The sequence below is a fragment of the Lycium barbarum genome, chromosome 8 (assembly GCF_019175385.1).
Source record: "Lycium barbarum isolate Lr01 chromosome 8, ASM1917538v2, whole genome shotgun sequence".
NCBI classification, from domain to species: Eukaryota; Viridiplantae; Streptophyta; class Magnoliopsida; order Solanales; family Solanaceae; genus Lycium; species Lycium barbarum.
In genome coordinates, this window is record NC_083344.1 from 67,491,971 (window position 1) to 67,504,783 (window position 12,813).

At 39.4% G+C, this 12,813-nt stretch overlaps 1 pseudogene; it reads left to right on the plus strand.

Annotated features, from left to right (window-relative positions):
* The first annotated feature begins 6,148 nt into the window (after nt 1-6,148).
* Nucleotides 6,149-10,834, plus strand: LOC132607858 (cellulose synthase A catalytic subunit 1 [UDP-forming]-like; annotated as a pseudogene).
* Nucleotides 10,835-12,813: the final 1,979 nt, after the last annotated feature.

The following is a 12,813-nucleotide window of genomic DNA, read 5'->3' on the forward strand; positions in this document are numbered from 1 at the left end:
TCACAATCAGTAAATACCAAGTTTGAATGTCACCACAAGTACAGAATACCAAGTCCAAATGCCTCCAGAAGTACAAATCACCAAGTCCGAATATCATCACAAGTACCAAGTTGAAATCCAACAATACGAATATGTAAATAAGAACGCAATGCAATGCAATGATACACACACGCTCCGGGAATACCTCCACACCTCGATAGTCATGACCCATGGGGGACTCGCGAATCCATGTACCTGCTATGGCGCACAGCCCGATCCAATATCTGTTGCGGAACGTGCAACCCGATCCATTATATGTTACGGAACGTACAACCTGATCCAATATATGTTGCTGAACGTGAAACTCGGTCCATTATATGTGTTGCGGTGGGCTACCCGATCCCAATATATAAGTATGAATACATGCATGATATCAACATCAGCAAGAGTATGTCAATGCCAAATCTGCCACATATGGACACATATCACAATAACAATCTTAGTATCAAGTCCTTCCTCTTTACAAGACAATACTTAACAAATGAGAGATACGATTTCGCAATCATTAATCATCAAGTCTAGTAGCACACACATGGCAACAAGCCAATAGATCACAACAAGGAAATAAGCCACAATCAAATAGTACCAACCTAAGAAATCCATCCTAACTTCATACCCGAAGGCGTAACATGCTTTCTACAACAATCGCTAACTCTACATATGCCTCGCTAACTGAAGTCTAACCATAAGGTAAATCGTAACCTACCTGGTAGCCGAGCAGGAGCCACAAACAATCACACCTTAGCTTTGCCCTTTCGTAGCGCCTCCAAATACTTAAAGTCTAATCCTATTCAAATTCTAGATTAGAAATAATGAAGAACAACACCCATATTGCTATACTTATCCTTCAAATCAAATTCAACTATGGAGAAAGGGGGAAACAGGCCCACAAAGGTAAAATGGTCATTTCGAAAGTGAAATATGCAATTAAACGTTCTTGGAGTTTAATCCTACTAATCAATTGCTAAAATAACTCAAGGATGGGTCAATTTCGAGATTCAAGTGAAAACCCCCAATTTGGGCATGAACCCAGATTTTTCAACCTTAAAATTAATCAACATAAATGGCAGATTCAAGCCTATTAGCTATGAAATCATCAGATTGTCTTGACCCATTTTGCTTAGGCCGTGCGGGCACTTACCTTCCTACCTCGGTAAGGGAACCCTCAACCCAATAATGAATAAATACACGAAGGAATGAATTTAAACAGCGAAATAGAAAAAATACGTAAATCTCACGATATATCTATATATAAGTAGTAGAAAGTACGGAAGACAATAAACACCTAGGGTCTAGTCTGAATAATACAAGAGCATATAAGGAGAATAATACAATCTGGAATACTAATACATAAATGTCTATGTCTTTGAAATAAAAGTAGGACATATGATAGGAAAGTCTTCAAGGTCAGCAGACGCCATGCTCACCTTGGAAACTCGAGAGAAAGCTGAAGCGTCGATCAACCACGGGTCACGGAAGTGGATCCGACTTGGTATTCTGCATTCATAAAAGAATGCAACAAGTGCAGGTCAGTACAAACAACAGTACTGGTAGGCATCATCGGCCGACTAAGCATAGTTAACACAATTCAAATAATAAAGTAGATAAGCAAATAAACCAACCAAGCATAAGACAATATAATCACAACCATGTATCCGTCATCGCCTATGTAAAGCATCTAAACCCAAATATGTCAAGTCTGAATATATCCGATCCAATCCGATCATCACAATCCAATCGCCAAACATTTCAATCAAGTCATAATGCAATGCAGTGCAATAATGGTATGAATGCAATGCAATCCCATGCAAATGAGGTGTACATATGTACTCCGAACGAAATATTAACGTCTCGGTAGCACAACCCAGCATGACTCGCAAAGTCTAAGTGCCACCCATCCCGAATCTTTGCCCAATAGATAGACGGGACCCCGGATCTTTGCCCATGGGGGGTTCTTACCAGCACCACCCTGGGGGACCCGCGGAGTCCATGCACTAACAACGATTCCGAAAATATCATCAGAATCGGCCATGCAACAATGATGCAGGAATAGATCATCGGTCATCGACCATCTCGCAATCACTCAAGTAAAAGAGTTTATCAAATATCAGTTTCATACAATCAACGATTCCGGAATTGATCTTTGAACATCGGCTTTTTCACAATCACTCAAGTAAAATAGTTTATCAAAATATCAGTTTACTCACTCAATGATACCGGATCATCACCGGGTATCGGCCATGCATCATGAATGTGAGAGAATGCATGCAATACGTATATCAATCATCAACGATAGAATTCAACATCACAAGTACCAACAATGGGGTACGCCAACAATGTATCATATCACAATACCAACAGTGGTATGCCAATAATATATCAATATCGCATGTACCAACAGTGGGTACGCCAACAACATATCCAAGTACAAATACCAACAACGGGTATATCAATTTTATCCCAATCAAGACAATAACACAGAATTCAATATCTACCAACTACTCATGGCATCGAGCCAACACAATAGGAAAATTAAGTACACATAACGGGGTGGCTAGTCCCAACACACATCAGGGCCCAACCTAAGGCGGTATGCAACCCGACTTCTTACCTGAAGGTTCATATGCTGTCTCCGACATTATAATCTAAAAATGTGCTTCACTATACGAAGTCTCACCAAAGGTAAATGTTACACCCTGTATCTTAGAACTAAGGTTAGACTCGTATCATTAGAGTTTTAGTGGAAAAACTGAAGGTTTGAACGTTTTACGAAAATGGTTAATAGGCCTACTTCGGGCAGCCATAATTCCTTGATTAGTTGGGAATTTGGGAAAGTACCCTCAATGAAAGTTGTAGTACGTAGAAATACCTTTCTATCGATATAAGGACCAGGAAAATTAGAGATCGGAGCAAGGAGATATGATCATCTCAAGATGGCTAATAGTAAGACGCTTAAAATTCTATATAATCGACTAAGTTTTTGATACGTCTACCTTCCAGTCCAATTTCATGAAAATATGTTGAGAATTTGAGGAAACTTAAAGCATGAAAGTTGTATCCCTTTGAAATAGATTTCCAACGGTATATTATGGATCTTGAACAGAGCTATGTATAAGAAGTTATACCCATTTTACCGAACACTGTGCAGAACCGACACATATCGCTTGTGAGGGAGCATACGGGCGCGTACGATGGATCCGCGTCGTGGGCCGATCTGACAAAAATACTCTCTCTGAATACTGACCTGCAGGGGGTCGCGCGTTGCATTTGCGTCGCGGGTCCATCGCGTATAAGGTCGGGTTTCGGGTCAGAAGTCGGGTTTTCACGTTTTAAGTTATATTTAAGCTTGGGGTTTTTTTCCCTAACACCCCTAGTCACGAAAATCACCCTAAAGTCAGAGGGAACAAGTCCCAAGCCTCAAGAACCCTCCAAGGTAAGTTTTATCATGATTCTAGGTTGAATTCAAGTCCCTAATCCCTTTCTAACTTGAGTAAACCCTTCTAATCCATAGAGTTATGATTGGAACATTATTGTTGGACATGGAAAACCTAGAACTAGAATTCAAGAGGATTGGACTTCAAAAAGGTAATGCTTTTACTCTCTAATCATTTATTGTTGTGAATTAATGAGTTCTTGGGAGAATAGTAAATGGGTTTGATAAAGAGAATTATAATTGTACCGTAAGGGTACTAATCCCCTATGAGACTTTCCGGCCCCATAACCACTGGGTCTAGAAGGACCACCAGAAGATGCCCACAATTGACTGAATGAAGATGCTGGGGGTTGACTAATAGGGCCTAGAACATTATCCCCCGCCCCTATAAATAGAACCACTAAAACCACCATACTGACGTGGCCTCTTCTCACTAGATCCTCCCATAAAATGAGCCTTTGCAGACTTAACACTCACGACATGATCAACGACTGCCTGGACAGAAGAGCCCCTGGCCACAAGCTGGAGACAAGCAATATGGAGTTGAAGCACAAGTCCACCAATAAATCTACGAATCCTCTCCGCCTCTGTGGGAATCAACTGGGTTGCATACCTAGCAGAAATTAGAAATCTGGGCTCATACTCTGATATGGACATCCCTCTTTGCTACAAATGGGAGAACTCATCTCTGAGGTCGTCCCTCAAAGAACGCGACACGTACTTCTCCAAGAATGCTTGATGGAACTGGGTCCAGGTGAGTGGAGGTTCATCAATAGGTCTGCCCTCAATATAATACCTCCACCAAGTCTTTGCGTCGCCGCTAAACTGAAAGGACACATAATCCATGCCGTGAGACTCTATAATGCCCATCTTGTAAAGTGCCTCATGCATCTCCACTGTGAACTCGTATGCATCCTTGCTGCGCTTCCCGAAGAAACTAGGCGGCTCCATCTTTAAAAACTTGCCGACGAGGTCCTGATCCCGAACTATCAGAGTCTTAGATGCTACTGGTCTGGGAGCACCATCAGAGGCTGGGATACCATCTATACGTGGGGCCATGGTAGCAGCAGGTTGCATCGCCATAGTTTGGCCCTAATCGGGAGTCCGTACCCCGGCTTGAGTCTGGGAACCACTACCAGGTGTAGTGGTACTACCTACGGCATGCTGCCCATCAAGATGAAGAAGTATTCTGGCCATGATATCCTGGAAGGCTGCGTCTGACATACCCTCGGGGTGGGTCTGGGCTAGCCCCATACGTCCCCTGGCTACCTGTGCTTTCTCGGGCTGGTGCTCCGGCTGCTATCTTGGCAAAGGCTCCGGAGAAAGCTAATCATGCTCGTCTCTGTCCAGGTATATGGGCCCTACCCCTGACTGATGTAGTTCCACGATCTATAGCCTGGCCGTGGCTTCTCGCCTGTCTTCATCCCCGAGTACCTGCCCCAGTAGCAGGCTCAAGCACCTCATCCCTCACAATAGTGGCGCATGTCCTTACCATCTGTGAGAGAATAGAAATGAATTAGATACCAATTTGAAAGTTCCAGATACTAATTTGGACAAAGTAGCATGAAAGAATGAAAGAATGTGAAGTTTCCTAAATGTCCTATAGCCTCTCGCAGATAAGTACAGAGCTCATCATACCGATCCGCAAGATTCTACTACACATGCTCTTGCACTTATAAACTGGGTAACCTAGGGCTCTGATACCAATTTGTCACGTCCCAAATCGAGAAACGTGCAGGCACCTACCCTTTTCCCACCTGGTAGGCAAACCCGTCCCTTTATCACCATTCAAACAACAATAGAATAACCCAACCAACATAAATATCTAGCAAGTTTGAAATAGATAAGTGCAGAAATATTACATCAATCCCAAAATCCAGTCTATGCCGTACAAGAGCCACTACATAACTAAAAGTCTGAATACATAGTGTCAAAATAAAATACTTTCTCAGAAGTAGCGAATAAGACAAGTAAAATTAGAGGAGTCATCCGGGCTGTGGATCTGGCCATATGCTTACCCTAGATGCTCGTTAGTAATGCCTTGGGAGTTAGTATTGAGGGGAAGAAGTCAATCCAGCCACCTCGGTCTCGAGGGGAAGAAGTCAATCCAGCCACGTACTCGACACTCATAAAAGAATGCAGCAAGGTAGAATCAGTACAACAACATGTAGCGAGTAGGAACCATAGGCCGACAACATTTAACTAACATTTATATAAGTAAGAGACTGAAAGGTAGACACGCTCACAATATACATCCAACACTATCGAAGAGCAGAATTAGAATCACTAAATACCAAGTCCGAATGTCACCACAAGTACATAATACAAAGTTCAAATACCTCCACAAGTATAGATCACAAAGTCAAAATATCATCTCAAAGTACAAGTACCATGTCCAAATCCAACAGTACGAATTTGTAAATAAGAATTTAATACAATGCTATGTCACTATATAGATGTCTTGACATTGTTTTTAGATTTTGCTTTTGAATCTTTGCCTACTCTGTTGTCTTCATTATCCATCACATGACCTGTAAAGATTTTTTTTTGTGTTAATAAATAACAAGCTTTTATCGATACAGGACTAAGAGGATGCTTATATACATAAAGTGTTGTTATAAAGCATTTAAGATTATCCTATAGATCTTGTAGAGTGTGAAGGAACTCCATAAGGCCATATATATTATGTATGTATTTCATTTTTGTCAAAACTACGTTTGGAGATTTATTCCGAGTTTTTACTGCCCATGATGAAAAGGACTAGTTTTTCGGACTCTATTAGATTGTTGTCCTTCAGACAAGTATTGTAGCCTAGATGACCTTATCTTATTTTATACTTTTCATTTTTATTAAATGAAATGCCTCTTTTTTGTCCTTATTCCTTATCTAAAGAACTACAAAATGTTATTGGATTAAGAGAAATTCTATATATGCATGGGGTTGAGGCGTAATTGTTGTTTAAGTAGGCAAATGATTATAAACTTTTTTCTTTATTTTGTTTTGTTTTTTAATTTATTGAGCTTCTCAAAACATGATTGATCTTGGGTATCTTATGAAATTTGGAGTGTCACACGAGACACATGATCTGTGGGTAAATGTGTCATAAATTTTTTGATTTTCTTTTATTTTGAATTTTATTGAACTTAAGAAAGTATATTTGATCTTAGGTATCTGGTGAGATTCTGATGCCACACTATCTATAAGAAGTATGTGGGGACCTCTAGGTCCAAGAGACAAGCATATATCCTTGCCTTATGTGGATCCTAGATTGCCAGGTACAAGTTGTTTCAATATCTCCATTAGATGACCATAATGAAATCCTTTCATTCCTTTTTCTTCTGAGAAGACTATTTTATATGTTTTACTAGTTCTTGTGAGGATTGTGGATTCCTCAAAGGACTTGAATTCCTATGGGCTTGGAAGTGTTGATTGGAAAGAGAGATTAGAAGGCTGGAAACTAAAACGAGAGCAGAATACAACGCACATGAACAACATATACACAGAAGGGAAGGGAGACATTGAAAGGACAAGATCAAATGGAGAGGAATTCCAAATGTGAGCAACTCATATATTAACTGAAAAATTGAGGGAACTATTAGAACTGTGTTTTATATATTTAGCTCAACCTGAGAAACATTTGAGCAATTATTTTTGTACAAATGTTTGGAGTATCCTTATTTATCCAACTTTATTATGCTTACCTTCTAAAAAATAATGATTATGCAACTTTACTCCTCTATCAGATCATTGCATGCATTTATTAGTTAGGAAAGAGAAAGTTAAATTATTTTCCATTTAATTATCCCAAAGTAGCTCTTTATTGATTAGTGAATTTCTCTTGGGCAAAATTTATTTTCCTGTTGTTTCATCATTGTAAAAGGTGTGATGGCAAGAGTTAAGATACTCAAATATGTGACTATTTTTTTTATTCCTTGGATAGGCCTGATGATGCTCGCCATCCTCTTAGTCGTGTGGTGCCTATTCCTTCATCTCACCTTACCCCATATTGCGTTATAATCATACTCTGGTTAATTATCATGGGATTTTTCATGCAATACCGTCTAACTCATCCAGTGAATGATGCCTATACTTTGTGGTTAGTGTCAGTTATCTGTGAAGTTTGGTTTGCTGCATCCTAGCGTCTGGATCAGTTTCTAAAATGGTCGCCCATCAATCGTGAGACATATCTTTACAGGCTGGCTTTACGGTAAGTTCTTAAAATACTCTCGTGGTGAAATTGTATCAGCATGGGATTTCCAATCCTTGTCTAGTCTTCATTTACATCTAATGTGTCTTTATTATTTTATCAGATATGATAGAGAAGGAGAACCTTCACAGTTAGTACTTAGTACCTATTGATGTTTTCGTCAGTACAATGGATCCAATGAAAGAACCTCCTCTGATTACTGCGAAGACCGTATTGTCCATCCTTGCTGTGGATTACCCTATTGACAATGTCTCATGTTATGTTTCAGATGATGGCTCTGTAATGCTAACTTTTGAAGCCCTATCTGAGACTGCAGAGTTTGTAAGGAAATGGGTTTCCTTCTGCAAGAAGTTCAACATTGAGCCTCGGGCCCCTGAGTTCTATTTTGCTCAAAGGATAGATTATTTGAAGGACAAGATTCAGCCTTCTTTTGTGAAAAAACGCAGGGCAATGAAGGTAGGCAATGAAATTTACGTGTTTGTTGATTTAGTAACTTGGAGTGCATACGTCCAGAGTTGCTTTGCACTATTATTAGTTCTAATGTTCTAGATTACACTATGGTTTTCATGGTTGTAGAAAGCTGTAAAATTACTTTAAGCAGAAGCTTTTATTGTTTATTTGAATATTGAATACATCAATAAGAAGCAAAACTACAAGTTAGAGAAAGTGTCAAGCTCCCTTTGAACTAGGATTTATCTGGTTGAAACTACAAACCATTTTATTTTACTATAATAATTCTAAAAATCTTCTTTGCAGAGAGAATATGAAGAGTTCAAAATTTGAATTAACGCACTCGTTGAAAAAGCGCAAAGAATGCTGGGAGAAGGTTGGACAATGTAGGATGGAAACCCTTGGCCTGGAAATAACTCTAGGGATCATCCAGGAATGATCCAGGTACTGATGACGTTCTTGATTCATGGAATTTTATGCTCCTTCCTACTTTTCCTATTTTCAATTATTTGTTTTTTGTTTTTTGTGGATGTAGGTCTTTCTGGGGAACAGTGGAGGCCTTGATATAGATGGAAATGAACTTCCTCGTATGGTTTATGTTTCTCGTGAGAAGCGCCCAGGTTTCTAGCACCACAAGAAAGACGGAGCTATGAATGCTATGGTAATCAATTGATGATCACAATAAGATTTATTTGCAACTATTTTGAGCTCAGTATTTAGTTTATAGCTTAAATAGTTTACTTTTATGATTTACATAATTGTTATAGGTATAACACGTCATATCGCTTATTGATTATGTTGAAAGTATTATAACATCTTAATCAATTTAATTTACAGTTTGAAGGTTTTTTCATGTATGCACCCTTTTTAATTTTTCTACAGATCAGAGTTTCTGCCGTACTTACCAATGGAGCATATCTTTTGAATGTGGATTGTGATCACTACTTCAACAATAGCAAAGCACTTAAAGAAGCTATGTGCTTCTTCATGGATCCTGTTCTTTCAAAGAAGACATGCTTTGTTCAGTTTCCACAACGTTTTGATGGCATTGACTTGCACGATCGATATACTAATCGGAATATTGTGTTCTTTGATGTAGGTGTCGCTTAAATGTTCATCATTTTTATTACTTTTTATGGTTTCAACTGATCAATTTATTACGTTGTTGTTTTCTAGATCAACTTGAAAGGGTTGGATGATCTTCAGGGTCCAATATATGTGGAAATTGGATGCTGCTTTAACAGGCAAGCATTGTATGGATATGATCCTGTATTAACTGAGGTTGATTTGGAGCCGAACATCATTGTCAATAGCTGTTGTGGCTCACGTAAGAAGGGAAACAAGAAATACATTGATGAGAAGAGGGCACCAAAAAGAACTAAATCTACTATGCCAATGTTCAATATGGAAGATATTGAAGTAGGTGCAGAAGGTATGTCCTTACACTTAGAGAATTGTTCTTTACTCTCTGGTAAATTTATATGACATGGTTCTGAAGCTTCTAACTACTTAACTATACCCAATTAAAGATAAATGGGGAAATAGTTTTAAGATTTAAATGTCCTTTCTTGTATCCTAGGGTTCTTTTCACCACATAAGGAAGCATTTCTGAGTCAACAAATTTGGCATTTCTATGTTGTACGCCTGTCCCTCTAATGTCACTACTCTGTTAAACTAGACACATACTATTCAAATCTCTAATTCTTGACAACTCTGTTGTTTATGGACAAGTTGTCCATCCTCCAACTCCAGTCTTCAGTTTGTTTTACCTATCTTTTGCTCATGCGCTGCTAATTTACAAATAATTTCATCATGATGCTTTTTGTTGACTGTATTGCTTTTCATCTCAGGATGTGATGAAGAGAAGTCACTGTTAATGTCACAGAAGAGGTTAGAGAAACGCTTTGGTTCGTCTCCAGTATTTATTGCTGCTATCTTTATGGAACATGGAGGCATTCCTCCTTCTACTAATCCTTCAACTCTTTTGAAAGAAGCAATCCATGTTATTAGTTGTGGGTATGAGGACAAAACTGAATGGCGAAAAGAGGTACCACAATTTATTTCTTTATGTTAATATGTTTTGCTCAGATTTGTTGAATTATTTTTGCTAGGTACTTGTTGGTTTAACTTTGATATTTGCTATTAGATTGGGTGGATTTACGAATCTGTCACCAAAGATATTTTGACTGGCTTTAAGATGCATACATGCGGATGGATTTCAATATATTGTATGCCTTCTTGGCCAATATTTAAAGGGTCTGCACCCATCAATCTTTCTGATCGTTTAAACCAAGCACTTCAGTTGGCCTTGAGATCTGTTGAAATTATGTTGAGTAGGCATTGCCCTATATGGTATGGCTACAATGGGAAACTAAAGCTTCTGGAGAGATTAGCATATATTAACACCATTTTTTATCCCATCACATCAATTTCGTTGCTTGCTTATTGCATTCTTCCTGCTATCTGTCTTCTAACAGGGAAATTTATTGTTCCTGAGGTAAGCGAACAGTTTCATTTTTGCTCGAGGATACACTTATTTGTTTCTAATAGCTATACCAAAACTAGATGAATGGAGTAATTACTAATCCTATTAAAAAGAGTTGAATGTACTAGGTTTGCAAATAGATAGCTATTGAGCTAATGATTTCCTTGGAAAGGGTTTGATGGTGAAGATTAAAAACGTTGGAAACAGTCAGGGAAAGTAAGTACCTTGTCAAAAAGAAGTGAAGGAAAGTAAGTAGAATACAATTATTTCTTTTTCACGTTGTCTTCTAAGATTTTCTTGAATTGTAAATAATTCAAAAGCAATTATTTTTCTTAAATTCTGTCTTAATGAGCCTGTTAATGAGCAACTCATCAAGCATGTCATCAAGACGAGGGATGGGATGGCGATACTTTACCGTTATCTTGTAGATGGCAAGACAATCAACACACATGCGCCATGATCCATCTTTCTTTGGCACCAAAATCACGGGCACGGCACATGGGCTCATACTTTCTCGTACAACTCCCGTTTCAAGGAGTTCATCTACATGCCTTTGAAGCTCCTTAGTGTCATTCGGGTTGGCTCTATAAGCCGGTTTGTTTGGCAATTGACACCCCGGGACAAAATCAATTTGGTGTTCAATTCCCCTCAAGGGTGGTAACCCTTTTGGGAGTTCCGTTGGGAACACATCATCAAATTCCTGCAAAAGAGAAGAAATAGAACTTGGAAAAGAAGGGGTTAGTTCATTAGTGTGCCATGCATAGTCCCTATGCATGAGGAGAATCACCGGTTGACGCTCCCCCAATTCCTCCCTAATTTCCCCACAATTCGCTAAAAGCGACACCTTGGTTTTTCCTCTAAGCTCTCCTTTCTTTCCACTCACCTCTTGAGAGCTACTCTCCTCTACTCCCTCTTCCCCCACATTCTTCTTTTGTAATGCACTATGACCCTTCTCCTTCAACTCCCTCATTTTGTTATAGATCTCACCCACTTGGGAGGGGGTCATAGGATTCAAGACATGTTTGACACCATTGTGGACAAGGGTGTATTGGTTAGTTCTCCCATTATGGTTGACGGACCTATCATATTGCCATGGTCGGCCAAGTAGAAGGTGACATGCTTGCATGGGAACAACATCACATAACACCTCATCGTGATACTTCCCAACCGCGAATTTGATGATAGCTTGCCTAGTCACCTTCAATTCACCACATTCATTGAGCCATTGAAGTTTGTAAGGGTTTTCATGGCGGGTGGTGGGAAGTTTCAAGAACTCAACAAGGGTGGTACTAGCAACATTGGCACAACTCGCACTATCAATGATCATGATGCTAGTGTTTTGGTTAATGATGCACTTGGAATGGAAGAGATTTTCCCGTTGACTTGGGTCATCCATTGCTCTGCTTATCATGGTCCTTCGCACCACATAGAGAGGTACAATAGGCTCATCATCACCTTCAACACCATCCCCTTCACTATCATGATGTTCATTCTCATGATTGCCCTCATCATCTCCTTCCTCACATTCTTCCTCATCCTCACTATAAGTGTCTCTCAAAATAAAAGCTCTACGATTAGGGCATTCACTTGCTCTATGACCGAAGCCATGACATTTAAAGCATTGAATAGGAGTTTTCGTACCTCCTTCTTTTGGAGAAAACTTCGGAGGTTGTTTGTCAACTTGCTTCTCAACTTGAGAAATCTTCACAAATGGTTTCTTGGCTTCTTGCATGGGGCCCTTATTCTTTTGCCAATTGGAGAAGGAGGCTCCTCGTTCTTTGTTATTGTTCCATGAACTCACATAGCCCCTTGACTTATTGATTTTGTCTTCCTTGAGACCCTCCTCTATTTCAATAGCCTCTTGAAGGGTCTCTTCAATGATCCCATAGTTGTGGAGTCTCATTTGTGAGACAATGTCACCATTTAACCCGACTCGGAACCGAGTCATAATATTTAACTCATACTCATCAAAGTCGATTCGCATCTTGACAATTTGGAACTCATCATAGTATTCTTCCACACTCTTTTTGTTTTGCCTTAAGGTATACACCTTCTTGAGTTGTTCTTGTTTGTAGCGTTCGGTGACATACTTACGTCGCATGGCGTCCTTCAACTCATCCCAAGTAGGTGTGGGCGGGAGTCCAATAATTCTTCTTGCTTTCACTTGAGTTTCCCACCATGTGGAGGCATACCCTTCGA